This window comes from Danio rerio, chromosome 23 (assembly GCF_052040795.2).
Source record: "Danio rerio strain M-AB ecotype USA chromosome 23, GRCz13ab, whole genome shotgun sequence".
Taxonomy (NCBI): Eukaryota; Metazoa; Chordata; class Actinopteri; order Cypriniformes; family Danionidae; genus Danio; species Danio rerio.
The window spans coordinates 39,563,820-39,576,473 of NC_141043.1; the positions used below are offsets into that span (position 1 = coordinate 39,563,820).

General features: G+C 39.4%; 1 protein-coding gene across 2 annotated transcripts in view; it reads right to left on the reverse strand.

The window, feature by feature from the left end:
• nfe2 (nuclear factor, erythroid 2) overlaps positions 1 to 12,637 on the reverse strand; it is a 29,494-nt gene extending 16,857 nt beyond the window's left edge. Inside the window, exons 1-2 of one of the 2 annotated variants that reach the window (XM_087305117.1) lie at positions 12,587 to 12,637; positions 5,882 to 6,010 (exon numbers count right to left, since the gene is read on the reverse strand). The gene's annotated coding sequence lies outside the window, so the exon portion shown is untranslated. The remainder of the gene's footprint in view (positions 1 to 5,881; positions 6,011 to 12,586) is intronic. The other variant, XM_087305116.1, reaches the window with a different exon arrangement.
• Positions 12,638 to 12,654: the final 17 nt, after the last annotated feature.

Genomic DNA, 12,654 nt, shown 5'->3' on the forward strand with positions numbered 1-12,654 from the left:
ATTTTATCATCTGAATTACTATTGCAGTTTTTAATTATTATTTATGTTTATCATTTTATCAGTTGAATTTATTCATGATCTCCATTTTAATTTGAAAGTTCTAGTGTTTTTAGTTTTATAAGTGATTGTTTTAATACATTTTTATTTTAATTTGAGCTGTTTTGGTTAAACTAAATGAAAATGAAATAGTTTCTTGGCAAGTAAAATAAAATCTTTATATACATTTTATTATAGGATGCTTTATAATTAGCCTATGTAATTGTGTATATACATTAGATTAGTCTATACAAAAGCCTAAGCTGGATGTCATGATCATAAGCTATCTAGAACGGAGACCTTCAAATCTGACACTTTATTGAACTACAGATTCCATCATGCACTTCCCTCACACAGTCTTGTTTGCTGTAACATTTTTACGTGTTCCCTTGTTTAGTCTTGTCGTGCTTTTGATGCTTGCCTTGTTTATGTTGTTTTGCAGTCTGTATCGACAATTTTGCCTGTTAACACGACAACTCTTTTGAATTAACCTTATACTTCTGTTTGCTAGTGTTGGGCAAAGTTAGGCTTCATGAAACACAAAGACATTATTGTAAAGAACCCTATAATGCTGTGTTCACATCAGACGCAGTAGAAGCATTAAGCGCGAGTGATTTACATGTTAAGTCAATGCAAATGCGAGAATCGATATCCTGCGGCGCTATATGCGCGAATGACGTGGTGCGATATACGCGAATGGTGCAATATGCGTGAATGGTAAATGTGCGAATGCCACGGTGCGATTGAGCATTTTGCACATTTGACGCACATTTCGCTCGAATAGCTCAAGTTCAAAAATCTGAACTTAAGCAGACATTCGCGCTGCATTAACCGAAGCTCCTGACACTGGAGAGAAAACACACAAATGTGATTAATGCAGCAAGACATTTTTGAGGGCTTCAGGGCTAAAGAAACATCTTAGAGTTCATTCAAAGGAGAAGCCTTTTCATTAGCATCAACAAAAATGACCTTCCTGAAAACCCTCTTCTGCATTCACAAACACAGGATTTCACAGTCAATTAGTTAATGAATTCCAATAATTCCAGTGTTTTAATGAATTCCAATAATTTGTAAACAGAGTACAAGTTCACTCACAATTTTATTTTATTTTTTTAATTTTTAGGGGTTTTCACTTTCTGCATACTAATAAGGAGCTTGCTCTTGTGGGGGCGTGATTGTGATGTAACGCCTGTTGTTGGTGTCCCGGGGGAAATCCTCCAGCCGACACCAACAACCGTTTATCAAACTGGGCTCGGCTCAGTCAGAATCACCGCTGAAAGCCTCCATCATCCAGGTTAAGTTTCTGTAGGAGTTTATGAGCTCAAAGAGCTGGGTGCACCTCTGAAAGGATCTAGTGGACTCAGACACAGGCCTAAATGTATCAACGCTTTTTTCAGCCTTCATAAAGCACATAAACACAGTTATTTTCTCAATAAAATCCATGTTAGCCATTTAGCAACATAGCTACAGAATCTTTGCCCATCACGTGAATCCGCGTCTGTTTTGAAGTGAATTTGATTTGCGAATAAATCAGATTTGACGCGTGAACGAAGCGGATTTTGATGCGCGAATGAAGCGAGTATACTTAAATGTTCACGTGGTTAATTAAATGGTTCACGTGGAAGCATTCCGCGTCTGGTGTGAACACAGCATAATAATAATAATTATATATATATAAAGATTTTTTTTTACTTGCCAAGGAATTAATTCATTTTCATTTCAACTAAGTCTCGTGACCTGGGTTTTTCGAATCCCCTTAGTCACGTGACCTGGGTGTTTCGACTCACCTTAATCACATGACCTGGGTGTTTTGAATCACCTCAGTCACGTGACCTGGGTGTTTCGAAACACCTAAGTCATGTGACCTGGGTGTTTCAAATTACCTTAGTCACGTGACCTGGGTGTTTCGAATCACCTTAGTTCGACACCATCTCTATTGTTTGCTCCTGCTTTGACCACTGCCTGCCTGACTCAGAGTAAATAAACTGAGTGGATCCTCAGCTCTGTTGTCCACCCTCCAAGTGTTACATGGAACTCATCTAAGAACAGCTTGTGATCTCCTCCATGAACCGCCACCTTATCGTGGTGGAGGGGTTTGAGTGCTTGAGTGATCCTAAAAGCTATGTTGTCGTGGGCTAATGCCCCTGGTAGGGTCTCCAAGGCAAACAGGTCTTAGGTGACATATCAGACTAAGTGGGGTTCAAAAACCCCTTATGAGTTCAGTGACATCAAAGACTGTGACGTCGCCCGGTATGGCACAGCCGGGGCTCCAACCTGGAGCCAGGCCTGGGGTTGGGGCTCGTATGCGATTGCCTGGTGGCCGGGTTTTTTCCAACGGAACCCAGCCGGGCTTAGCCCGAAGGAGCGACATGGGACTATCCTGCCACAGGCCCACCACCTGCAAGGGGAGCCGTTAGGGGCCGGTGCACTGTGGAACGGGTGGTGGTCGAAGGTTAGGACCATAACAACCCGATCGTCAGGCACAGAAACTGGCTCTTGGGACATGGAATGTCACCTCACTTGTGCCTACAGGCCAAACCCCAGAGTACCCAGCCTTCTTGGAGTCCTTGGGAGGGGTGCTGGAAGGTGCCCAGACTGAGAACTTCATTGTTCTACTGAGGGATTTCAATGCCGACGTTGGTAATGACAGTGATACCTGGAAATGCATAATTGGGAAGAACGGCCTCCCTGATCTGAACTGGAGTGGTGTTTTGTTATTGGACTTCTGTGCTAATCAGTTTGTCCATAACGAACACCATGTTCAAGCATAAGGGTATCAAAGCACTAGGCACCAGGACACCCTAGGGCGGAGGTCAATGATCGACTTTGTGGTTGCAGCATCTGATCTCCGACCGTATGTCTTGGACACTCGAGTAAAAAGAGGGGCAGAGCTGTCAACTGATCACCACCTGGTAGTGAGTTGGATCTGCTAGCACGAGGGAAAGCTGGACAGACCTGGTTGGCCCAACCGTATTGTGAGGGTTCTCTGGGAACGTCTAGCTGAATTTCAAGTCAGAGGGATTTTCAACTATCACCTCCGGAAGAGCATTGACCAGATCCTGAGGGAGGCTGGAGACATGAAGACTGAGTGGTCCATGTTTTCCGACTCCATTGTTAACCCAGCCGTGAGGACCTGTGGCCATAAGGTCTGTGGTGCCTGTCGGTGCGGCAATCCATGAACCCGGTGATGGACACTGGAAGTAAGGGATGCGATCAAGCTGAAGAAGGAGTCTTACAGGGCTTGGTTGGCTTGCAGGACTCCCGAGATAGCTGATGAGTATCGACAGGCCAAGTGTGCTGCAGCCCGGGCGGTTGCGGAAGCAAAAACCCGGTCCTGGGAAGAGTCCGGGGAGACCATGGAGGAAGACTATCAGTCAGCCCCAAAGAGATTCTGACAAACTGTCCGGTGCCTCAGGAGGGAAAAGGTGTTTACAGCGGAAGTGGGGAGCTGTTGATCTCGACTGGGGACGTGGTTGAGCGGTGGAAGGAATACTTTGAGGATCTCCTTAACCCCACTGACATGTCTTTCATTGAGGGAGCAGAGACTGGGGATGCAGGGGTGGACTCACCCATCACCCAAGCTGAGGTCACTGAGGTAGTTTGCAAGCTCTGAAGTGGCAAAGCAGTGTGGGTGAATGAGATTCACCCTATGTATATTAGGCCTCTGGATGGTGTGGGGCTGACGTGGCTGACACGTCTTTACAACATTGCATGGAGGTCGGGGACAGTACCACTGGACTGGGCAACTGGGGTGGTGGTTCCCATTTTTAAGAAGTGGGACCAGAGGGTGTGCTCCAACTATAGAGGGATCACACTCCTCAGCCTCCCGGGGAAAGTCTATGCCAGGGTACTGGAGAGGAGGATCCGGCTGATGGTTGAACCTAGGATCCAGGAGGAACAATGAGGTTTTCGTCCGGGCCGTGGTACACTGGACCAGCTCTATACCCTCACCAGGGTGCTCAAGGGTTCATTGGAGTATGTCCTACCAGTCCACATGTGTTTAGTGGACTTGGAGAAGGCATTCGATCGTGTCCCTCGTGGCATTCTGTGGAGGGTGTTTGGGGAGTATGGGGGGAGAGGCGATCTGTTGAGGGCCGTCTTGTCCCTGTTTGAAAAGAGTAGGAGTCTGGTTCGCATTGCCGGCAATGAATCAGATTTGTTTCTATTCATGATTTTTATGGACAGAATTTCAAGGTGCAGCCATAGGCTGGAGGGGGTCCGGTTCGGAGACCACAAGATTTTATCTCTGTTATTCGCAGACGATGTTGTTTTGTGTCCATGCGAACATGGACCTTCAGCGTGCACTGGGGGGGTCTCTGCCGAGTGTAACGCGGCTGGGATGAGAATCAGCACCTCCAAGTCCGAGGCCACGGTGCTCAACCGGAAAAAGGTGGTTTGTCATCTCCAGGTTGGAGCAAAGTGCTTACCCCAGGTGGAGGAGTTTAAGTTTCTCGGGGTTTTGTTCATAAGTGAGGAAAGGATGGGAAGAGAGATTGACAGGTGGATTAGTGTAGCGGCAGCAGTAATGCGATCGATGTACAGGAATGTTGTGGTGAAGAGGAAGCTGAGCCGAAAGGCAAAGCTCTTGATTTACCGGTCAATCTTTGTTCTTACTCTCACCTATGGTCATGAGCTTTGGGTCATGACCGAAAGGACAAGATCTCAGATACAAGCGGCTGAAATGAGTTTCCTTCGAAGAGTGGCAGGGTGCACTCTTATGGATAGGGTGAGGAGCTCTGACACCCGGGAGGAGCTTCGAGTAGAGCCGCTGCTCCTCCACATTTAGAGAAGTCAGCTGAGGTGGCTTGGGCATCTATTTCGGATGCCTCCTGGAAATAGGGAAGTGTTCCAGGCATGTCCCACTGGGAGGAGGCCTCGGGGAAGACCCAGGACACGCTGGAGGGACTATGTCTCTCGGCTGGCCTGGTAATGCCTCGGGATCCCCTCGGAGGAGCTTGAGAAAGTGTCTGGGGAGAGGGAAGTCTGGGGTTCTCTCTAAAGACTGCTGCCCCTGGAACCCGGCCCCGGAAAAGAGGCAGAAAATTAATGAATGAATGAAAAGCTTGTGATCACAGTCCAAAGATTTTGGGATGAAAATATTAAATAAAATTTTTAATAAATAAGAAAAGAATCAAGGAAAACTGTAATTTTTAGCAATTAAAAAATCTCTCTCCATATATATATATATATATATATATATATATATATATATATATATATATATATATATATATATATATATATATTTATTTTTTATATATATATTTTATATATAAATATATGGAGATATATTAAATTAAATTTCTCAGGCAACATACATTTATTTAACAACTAAAAGAACATAACATGTCACTTTAAGCATTAGTTATCTATAACTTATCTTACACTATATGTCTGTTATATAAACAACATATTTCCCAGAGATGGGTTGCGGCTGGAAGGGCATCAGCTGCGTAAATACTTGCTGGATAAGTTGGCGATTCATTCCGCTGTGGTGACCCCCGATTAATAAAGGGACTAAGCCGACAAGAAAATGAATGAATGAATGAACAACATATGCAATTAAACATCGGTAAACACATTTAAAAAATGATGCACTTTATCATCATTTAAACCTATAAACCAGCAAACTACAGGATTATGAAATGTTAATGATCTAATTTGCACTATTTGGAGGTAACATATTAACAGTACATTTTTAAAAATTGCTCAAAAGGTCAAATTTTCCTCTGTGACATTAAAAAAAGCACTTTTGAAACCCACTGTACAGTATGCATATGCTTCATTGTGCAATAGAAAAGGCCGGGTGAATAAAAGTAGAAACCACAACAGTTAACATGAGCACCTCGACAAGCCTTTATCAGCCTTCAGCAGAGCTTCCGCCACCAACATCCCCTTTACTCCGCTTTCTCCTCTGCTTCTGCAACCACAAGGCCATCAAGCTGCTTTTACCACAGCCACGGCAAAACCGGAGCTGCTGGGATCCACAAACACATCCTCAACTTACTTTCACCACTGATTCATTACAAAAATATCCTTGTATTTAAATTTGTATCCCCATCAAGTGTAATACTGAGCTTCTGATATGGTGTCAAAAAGCTGAACGGTCACACACTTCACCGTGGTCAAACTGATAAATATGTAATTGTGCAATATTCTGATTATCTGGTTTGATCTGCAGCATTATTGAGACACAGAGTACTGCGTGTGAAGATACGCCAGTGCAGGTTCCTCATTCACTGTCTGTCAGGTGGAATGATTGTTTGGTGACAAATATTCTTCTGAACTGGGATTCTCAGAAACTTTTGCCAATATTTGGACTGTACATTTGGCTAGATGAACTGTGAAACCAGTGTCAGAGAGGACACAACCGTGGAGATTGAAATTAGAGAACTATTTACAAACATCTTTTTTTTTTTTTTGGTCTGAGATTATGTTCAACTTGAAGGGGTTTCAGTTGTGGCTAAACAGCGCTAGTAAAACACTACTTCTGCAACATAAACCCTGTATTTTATGGAAGACACAGAGATCAATTATTGAGAATAGCAACGATTGTCGCATGACTAAAGTTTACAAATAAAATTAAGTAGGATTTCAGCAGTCAAACATGAGTGCTAGTCAACAGGCCTTTGCTTTGAATGACTTTAGCACATCTGCAGCCAAAGGACATTATAGCTTCTCACAGGACATCACTAGTGTCTTACAGGCATTACTAGTACTTTACAGACATGACTAGTCTCTCACAATACATTAAGCCTTTCACAGGACATTATAGTCAACCGCAGACATCAGTCTGTCATAGTTTCTTACAGGACATTACTAGTCTCTAACTAGTCTCTTCTTCCTGACACCACTAGTCTCTTACGGGACATCACTAGTCTCTAACTAGTCTCTCACAGGACATCACTTGTTTCTAACTAGTCTCTCCTTCTAGACACCACTAGTTTCCCACAGGACATCACTAGTCTCTAACTAGTTTCTTCTTCTAGACATCACTAGTCTCTAACTAGTATCTTCTTCTTGATACCACTAGTCTCGCACAGGACATCACTAGTCTCTAACTAGTCTCTCCTTCTGGACACCACTAGTTTCTCACAGGCATTCACTAGTCTATTACTAGTCTCTTCTTCTGGACATCACTAGTCTCTAAATAGTCTCTTCTTCTTGACACCACTAGTCTCTCACAGGCCATCACTAGTCTCTTCTTCTGGAAATCACTAGTCTCTAACTAGTCTATCACAGGACATTACTTGTTTCTAACTAGTCTCTCCTTCTGGACACCACTAGTTTCTCACAGGACATCACTAGTCTCTAACTAGTCTCTTCTTCTGGACATCACTAGTCTCTAACTCTCTTCTTCTGGACATCACTAGTCTCTCACAGGACATCATTATTCTCTAACTAGTCTCTCACGGGACATCACTTGTCTCTATCTATACATCACTAGTTTCTGTGCACATCCCAATCTATCTTAGCTCAAAAATAGTTCCACTAGTCGCACATGTTGCATGATCCTCCTGAAATCATTCTAAAAAGATGATTTTATGCTCTGATGTTATTATTTACTCATTCTCAATTGTAAGTAAGTGGGATGCACTAAATAACTTTTTGTAAATGTATGTAATCTATTAGATATAAGAACAGAAATTTAACATTTTAACATAAATATAAATACTTTATAAGTGTACCTAAAAAAGCACATAAAAAGCACATCCTGTATCCTCACGAATATAACATTGGGTAAAATGCTAAAATGTTATTAATTATTATTTTGAAAAAAAAACACACATTACTAAACATAATAGTTTTAATAACTGATTTATTTTATCTTTGCCATGATGACAGTAAAAAATATTTGACTATTTTTTAAAGACACTTCTGTACAGCTTAAAGTGACATTTAAATGCTTAACTAGGTTATTTAGGCAAGTTAGAGTAATTACGCAAATCATTGTATAATGGTGTTTGTTCTGTACCCAATCTAAAAAAAACACACACATATATATATATATATATATATATATATATTTATGTACACACGCACACACAGTTGAAGTCAGAATTATTTGCCCCTCTGATTATTTTTTTCCTCAATTTATGTTTTGCGAAGAGAAAATTTTCTCAACACATTTCTAAACATTATAGTTTTACTAACTCACCTCTAATAATTGATTTATTTTATCTTTGCCATGATGACAGTAAATATTTGACTAGATATTTTTCAAGACACGTCTATACAGCTTAAAGGGAAATTTAAGGCTTAGGTTAACTAGGTTAGGATAATTACGCAAGTTATTGTAAAGTTATGGTTTGTTCTGTAGACTATTGTAAAAATATATAACTTAATGGGGCTAATAATTTAACCTTAAAATGGCTTTTAAAAAATTAAAAACTGCTTTTATTCTAGCCAGAATAAAACAAATAAGACTTTCTCCAGAAGAAAAAAATATTATCTGACATACTGTGAAAATGTCCTTGCACTGTTAAAGATAATTTGGGAAACATTTAAAAAAAAAATCAAAAAAATCAAAAGGGGGCTAATAATTCTGACTTCAACTGTATATATATATATTGCTTACAGGGGATAGTAATATTGACCTCTTTAAAAATATTTAAAAAAAAAAATTTAATCTGCTTTTATTCTTGCCTAAAAAAAATTGAGACTTTCTCCATTAGAATAAATATTATAGGATATACTGTGAAATATTTTCGCTCTGTTAAACATCATTTGGTAATAATTTTGACTTTGTGTGTGCGTGCATGCATCTGTATTTGTCTACAATTGAAGTCAGAATTATTAGCCCCCCTTTGACATTTTTTTCCTTTTTAAATATTTCCCAAATAATGTTTAACAGAGCAAGGAAATTTTCACAGTATTTCCTAAAATATTTACTCTTCTGCAGAAAGTCTTACTTGTTTTATTTTAGCTATAATAAAAGTTTAGAATTTAAAATAAAAACATTTTAAGGTCAAAATTATTAGCCCCTTTTAGCTATTTTATTATTTCTACAGAACAAACCATCATTATATAATACCTTGCATAATTACCCTAACCTGCCTAGTTAAACTAATTAACCTAGTTAAGCCTTTAAATGGCACTTTAAGCTGTATAGAAGTGTCTTGAAAAATACAGTCAAAAATTATTTACTGTTATCATGGCCAAGATAAAATAAATCTCTGTTAAACAGAAATTGGGGGAAAAATAAACAGGGGGTCTAATTAATATATATATATATATATATATATATATATATATATATATATATATATATATATATATATATATATATATATATATATATATATATATACATACATACACACTTTCAGTGACACTATAACTGTACCTAAAAAAAGTACACCAAGGAAGCACATACTGTATCCTCTCTGATATAACATAGGGTAATTTCGAAATGCTCTTCGTGGTAAAGTTGTGAAAACCCAGTGTTTCATTGCGAAACTCACTGGTGAGCCAGCTTACTGAAGAGCGCATAAAGAACATTTTTATTCAGAAACAGAAACCTCCCTTAGTCCTTTGTGCTTTGAGATTCATTCTGAATGCAAAATGAAATGAAGCCAACCAACAAGCTCAGAATAGCATAGTGAGTTTTACTTATAACTTAACCTGGTCTTCAGACTAACCTGTGTTTAATAATAAGAACCAAACAAGCCAGCTCTGATGTCAGTGTAGCTTCTGTGTAGTAAAGAGCAGGGAAAACCCCTGTTCGGATTACTTTTCACAGTGGCGCTTCCCAGAAAAAGTGACCAATGTAATTATGATGGCCAGTTGTAGGAGGATCTCCTAAATTATCGCAGAAAAAAACAGGACAGGATGGAAGCATATGCAATTTTGAGGAGGACTTGTGTCATTGAGGCCAGTGTGTCATTCATGGAGGGCAAGCAGATTCCAAACCCAATCAGCATCCCAATCACTCATTATCTTTGACTAAGCTTCTGTTCAGGAGAGCCACAGGTTTACTTCAGGTTAAAACTACCGCTCGACACTTTTCCACTGCAAAATGAAGTCATTGTACCTATAAAGTGTTGACTTTACAGTGAATCACCTTTAGGCTTTAAAAACGAAACTTTCATATTTACAGTGTCTAACTTCAGTGTTTTGAATGTAAGTAGGAGCGAGTTTTGTTTTTACAAACTAATAGAAAACGTTGATTTTTAATTTGTTGAGGTTATGTCTTTCCAAAGCTGTACTCAAATCAGGACAAGCTATCTTTCTTAGTATCACATACAGTTACTGTGCAAGTTTGTACACTCATCTGCCACTTTATTAGGTACACCTTTCTAGTACCAGGTTGGACCCCCTTTTGCCCTCAGAACTGTTTTAATCTTTCGTGGCATAGATTCAACAAGGTACTAGAAATATTCCTCAGAGATTTTTGTCCATATTGACAAGATAGCATCACGCAGTTGCTGCAGATTTTTCCGCTGCACATCTATGATGCGAATCTCCTGTTCCACCAGATCCCGATGGTGCTCTATTAGATTGAGATTTGGTGACTGTGGAGGCTACTTGAGTACAGTGAACTCATTGTCAAGTTCAGGGAACCAGTCGGAGATGATTTGCACTTTATGACATGGTGCATTATCCTACTAGATGTAGCCATCATAAGATGAGTACACTGCAGTCATAAAAGGATGGGCATTGTCAGCAACAATACTCAGGTAGACTGTGGCATTGACACGATGCTCAATTGGTACTAATGGGCTTAAAGTGTGCCAAAAAAATATCCCCACACCATTACACCAGCCTCAACCATTGATACAAGGCAGGATAGATCCATAAGTTCATGTTGTTGATGCCAAATTCTAACCCTACCATCCGAATGTCGCAGCAGAAATTAAGTCTCATCAGACAAGGTAACGTTTTCCCAATCTTCTATTATCCAATTTTGGTGAGCCTGTGCAAATTGTAGCCTCAATTTCCTTTTCTTAGGTGACTGGTGTGGTCTTCTGCTGCTGTAACCTATCCGCCTCTTGTAACGAGTGTTTATTTGAGTTGCTGTTGCCTTTCTATCAGCTGGAACCAGTCTGGCCATTCTCCTCTGACCTCTGGCATCAACAAGGCATTTGCGCCCACAGAATTGACGTTTACTGGATATTTCCTCTTTTTCAGATCATTCTCTGTAAACTCTAGAGATGGTTGTGCATGAAAATCTTGGTAGATCAGCTGTTTCTGTAATACTCAGACCAGCCCTGTCTGCCACCAACAACCATGCCATGTTCAAAGTCACTTAAATCACCTTTCTTCCCCATTCTTATGCTTGGTTTAAACTGCGGCAGATCGTCTTAACCATGTCTACATGCCTAAATGCCTAAAGTTGCTGCCATGTGATTAGCTGATTAAAAAATTGCTTTAAAAAGCAGTTAGACAGGTGTACCTAATAAAGTGGCCGGTGAGTGAGGATTTTTTTTACTTTTTTTTTATACATTTGTTTTGTGGATTTGCATACATTATACATGTCTCAATATCTTCCTTTTCAATGATATTAAATCAGATCTTGCCTTTGGCCTATATACAGTTACATTAAAGTAAATGGCCATTTTATTTTCATATTTATACTGTGCATGTCATATTTATGTCTATATAGGTCATATTGCATATTTTTACTGCACACCTACCAGTGTTTTATAAATAAAAAAGGTTATGGTTTAACAGGTTGTGAAGTTTCTATCACACATCAACATCAAATTCACTTTAGTAATAAAAGTAAATATTATCTGTTTTTTGGTTTTGCAAAGTTTGTCCCCAGAAGGCCTGTTTTTATGGAGCTGAACACATGTAGTTTTCTGTTTCTGTTTGCATTGTGAGTATTTGCAAAACATTTACTGTCAAACTAAGTTTTCTTAATTTGCTGGTGTGTTTTTTTTTTATATTTGCATGTGTTTTATTAAGTTGCAATGCGCTAAGCTCTCTTGTATGTTTGCAGGCATTTGCTGGTGTCATATTTGTTAACCTGTATACTGCACTTGCTGCTATTGCACTCCTGGTGCATTTCGTTGCCTTGTACATGTGCGATGACAATAAAGTTGAATCTAATTATTGACTAATATGAAAATGTTCATACGATTAATTTACAATGCAGTAAAGTAATATTTGCTGTCTTTTAGTAAATATATGAGAGACATTAAATAAAAGTTAAAAAGGTATTATTTATTATTTCATATATTAAGTTTGTAGTTTAGAAACTCCCAAATTCACTCCGTACAAATCTGCAGATGGGTTTTTCAAACAAAATTCTGTTCAGAAATAGCAAAAAATGTCCACAGATTCTGTCTGGCCCTGGTTGTGACCAATAATTATGTCCAACTGTCCGACTTGTCGAGTAATCAATCAGTTATGCCTTAGAATATAAACATTTGGGGTAATTGTGTTGTCTGTATTTTTCTCATTGTGCTGCATCTGTTCTGCGTCTTAAAGTCTAAAGCTTCTGCTGTTTTTATCATTGTCTTTTCCATCTGTGTTTAATCATTGTTTTAATCCAGCAAAATTAGATAACAAAGTGGAAATGTTGGTCGATTACACTGTTGTTTACCTATTTAACAATTCCCGGCAAAATGTTTCCCGCGATGATCGATGACGTTACAAAGTACTTCCGTTTGG